We start from the raw sequence: 4040 nt of genomic DNA, 5'->3' as shown, positions 1-4040 counted from the left end.
GTTTCTGTGGCTCTCTCTGCCTCCCTCTGTCTCTCTCCCTCCCACTGTCTCTCTGCCTCCCTCTGTCTCTCTGCCTCCCTCTGTCTCTCTGCCTCCCTCTGTCTCTCTCCCTCCCACTGTCTCTCTGCCTCCCTCTGTCTCTCTGCTTCCCTCTGTCTCTTTGCATCTCTCAGGCTCTCTGCCTCCCTCTGTCTCTCTGCTTCCCTCTGGCTCTCTGCCTCCCTCTGTCTCTCTGCTTCCCTCTGGCTCTCTGCCTCTCTCTGGCTCTCTGCCTCCCTCTGGCTCTCTGCCTCCCTCAGTCTCAGGATCTCAGCCTTCCACTCTTTCATGATACCCCTTTCTACTCTTCTTCTCCTCCTTTCATCTTGTAAAAGGGCTCGGAGATGGTCTGTCTCAGACTGTAATTGTTCAATGTCCTTCTCCTTTCCACCATTCCTCTTCTTTTCCTCCTCCCAGAGGCACACTTGAAGTCTGTCCATCTCCTTTTTCTGGTTTCGGATCGTTCGATCCTTCCCCCTCAACTCAAGCATGTGGGCTTCCTTCTCTGTACAGGTCTTCTTCTCTTCTCTCAGGAAGTGAACCTCCATCTCTGCCTGCTGGTAGCTGGGAGCAAAGGAATGTCAACACATTATTTAGGAAGTGAACTCAGACAATTTACTACAATATTACAATAATAATTCAACTTCTGCTCAATTTAACTGTCTTTAATAACACAAATCACACAACTGTGACTTACAGTAGGTGAATGTGATGAGTTCACTGTCCATGATGGCCAGAGGTGGGTCATGTGTCACTCTGGTCCAGGGCGTTACGTACAGCTTGCAGACACTGAGCCTTCCTTCAGCAAGCCACACATAATGCCCTGGACCACAGCTAGGTTATGTGATGAATGACTTACAGACTGTTCCACATGATAGGAGGGGGTAAGAAGACAGTCCCAGTAGGAGACGGAGATCGTCCAGAAGAAGAAGAGCTGTCCATCTCCTCAGAGGCTGCAGGAAAGGTCTACAAGTTTTATTTCTGGAAAATAAAGAGATGCCTTCGTTCAGCAACAATGTGTGTTTCTATGTTTCTGTCACTAGATGGTGCCATTGTACACAACATTTACTCACCAGGTCAGTGAAACAGTCTTCAGAGTTGAGTCCTCAAGCTCTAGCCTACAACCCATCATGCATCAGCACAACTAATATAATAATACCTCATCACAACTTCATAATCACAGTACACCTGGATTGTGTCCACAAAGTGTTTCAGGATAGGAGTGCTGATCTAGGATCAGGTCGCCTCCTGTCCATCAAAACGTATTCAGTTTAATTTAAAAGACCAAACTGATTATTGATCAGCACTCCTTCTATGAGACTTTGTGAATATGAACCTATGTGAAAGAACCTTTCTGGCTCGACAGTACACAGACAATTCAGATAGTCCGACAGACAGAAGAGTAGATACAGATGGAGTGATTGATAGCAACAGAAATAACAAAGCTATAATAAATCATTGCATTTTATAAGGCTAGCTATATAATGTCAGAAATAAAAAATATTTAAAATACATTAACGTTCACCTTCACGTGTGTTATCTTACCATGACAGAATTATTGGCTAAGTAGGCTAGCGGATGGTTAATGTATTGTAAACTTCTGTAAATATTTGACTCACCTCAAATCACACGTGTCAAAGCGCAGTTTTAGTGTGGAACCGAATAATATCTTCGCATTAACTTTCTCTGTTCTAGAACTGTATTGTTGCGTCATTTGGAACGCTTGATGGTCATAATCCGTTCACCGCGCCTGCTTGATTGACAGCTAGGGGTTCTCCTGCGCATCAGTGTCCAAAAGTCATATCGTTTCGCTACTCATAGTTGATAAAGACATTTATAACTATTTTCACTTGACTTTTATTTCGTGTGTTTTTGCCTAAGGTTATTTGGAATTCTATGTTGTGTGATTTGTCTTTGTATGGGCCTAAAGTTCAATGAAATACAAACAGCAAACATAGCCTACACACATTTCCCACACAAATACAAATGTGGGTGTTTAGTGAGAACACAAAATAATAACATTACAGCCATAACTGTACAAACAAACATACAATCACAACTCTTTCCCCACTATTTGTAATTTCTGCAGTGAGGATTCACCCTTTAGATAATGATGTTGTAATTTATCTACAGAAAAACGTTGTTCTGAGCTCAACAAACAGTAGTAGCAGTTTGCAAATCATAGAGCCGGGTGAATGGCTCTTTCACCGATGCAATTCGGTTCCCGAGGTTCAACAAAAAGATCCGTTCAGAAAGAGCCGTTCGTTCGTGAACGACACATCACCACACTGCAGTTCTCAACCATTTCGTATCGTGAGCTGGAGGAGCGTTCGTCCAACTTCTCATCCAAGTAAATGGCAGCGGCGCATCATCCATCCGCTGAACTCCCAAGGGACTGGGAGGATAGTTCACGATGCAACAAGCGTTTGGGGAGGACATTCATTGAAACGCAATGACTGTTTTTAAATTCTTGAGGGACTCTTGCTCCAGGGGAAATCTCAGCAGCGATGTCTCTGCTGTGCGTCAGAGGTGGGATCTCTTCCTTCTTCACTATGCTTATTATACTGTACATATCGGTCACATTAATGACATTGCACTCAGGAAAGTTGTCTGTAGGCTATTGGGGAGATGCGCATAGCCCGTTGAGTTGTCCCGTTCCAGTCCAAACATGACCTGGGATGTGAGAAGGGAGCTATTCTATAACACATGTAGATGACATGTTGTCTTTATATGTAGATTATATATTTGGGTTTTATATTTCATATTTGATTGATGATTAGGCCTATGACTTTTGATTCCACTTTGGCTACCTTGCATATTGTCCTTTCTTGCTATATCTTAAACTTTATGCCCTTGTGCAGATCTTCTCTCTAAACAATATTCATGATAGTTTGAATGAGTTGAGTAAACTACACTGTTGTTAGCTTCTCCGTCTGTACTGTACTGTCCCTGGAAGACTCTCCACATAGTTCACCTAGAGCCAGTCCACTTTGTACCACTGGTCAACTAATCATCCAAACCTCTGATTAGTGAATCAGGTGTGCTGGTGGTGGAATACATGATATGAGCTGGTTAGGGGAGGACAGGTTTGAGAAGGGAAGGACTACATGGACTTTTCTGACCAACATCCCATTGACAGCCCGTCTGACCAAAACCTAAAACTGACCCTAACCTTAACCCTAACCTTAACCCTAACCTTAACCCTAACATTAACCCTAACCTTAACCCTAACCTTAACCCTAACCTTAACCCTAACCTTAACCCTAACATTAACCCTAACCTTAACCCTAACATTAACCCTAACCTTAACCCTAACCTTAACCCTAACCTTAACCCTAACATTAACCCTAACCTTAACCCTAACCTTAACCCTAACCTTAACCCTAACATTAACCCTAACCTTAACCCTAACATTAACCCTAACATTAACCCTAACCTTAACCCTAACCTTAACCCTAACCTTAACCCTAACCTTAACCCTAACCTTAACCCTAACCTTAACCCTAACATTAACCCTAACCTTAACCCTAACCTTAACCCTAACCTTAACCCTAACCCTAACCTTAACCCTAACCTTAACCTTAACCCTAACCTTAACCCTAACCTTAACCCTAACATTAACCCTAACCTTAACCCTAACATTAACCCTAACCTTAACCCTAACCTTAACCCTAACCTTAACCCTAACATTAACCCTAACCTTAACCCTAACCTTAACCCTAACCTTAACCCTAACCTTAACCCTAACCTTAACCCTAACCTTAACCCTAACCTTAACCCTAACCTTAACCCTAACCTTAACCCTAACCTTAACCCTAACCTTAACCCTAACCTTAACCCTAACCTTAACCCTAACCTTAACCTTAACCCTAACCTTAACCCTAACATTAACCCTAACCTTAACCCTAACCTTAACCCTAACCTTAACCCTAACCTTAACCCTAACATTAACCCTAACATTATAAAATCAAATCAAATCAAATTTTATTTGTCACATACAC

At 42.5% G+C, this 4040-nt stretch overlaps 1 long non-coding RNA gene across 1 annotated transcript; it reads right to left on the bottom strand.

The window, feature by feature from the left end:
• Window positions 1-515: 515 nt before the first annotated feature.
• Window positions 516-1737, bottom strand: LOC135508517 (uncharacterized). The gene is made up of 4 exons (XR_010450807.1): window positions 1659-1737; window positions 1113-1152; window positions 899-1020; window positions 516-603 (listed from the first exon to the last, which is right to left on the bottom strand). It is a non-coding gene; the product is annotated as an uncharacterized LOC135508517 (long non-coding RNA).
• Window positions 1738-4040: the final 2303 nt, after the last annotated feature.

The sequence above is a fragment of the Oncorhynchus masou genome, chromosome 21 (assembly GCF_036934945.1).
Source record: "Oncorhynchus masou masou isolate Uvic2021 chromosome 21, UVic_Omas_1.1, whole genome shotgun sequence".
NCBI lineage: Eukaryota > Metazoa > Chordata > Actinopteri > Salmoniformes > Salmonidae > Oncorhynchus > Oncorhynchus masou.
This window is presented reverse-complemented; position numbering and strand designations above follow the sequence as displayed.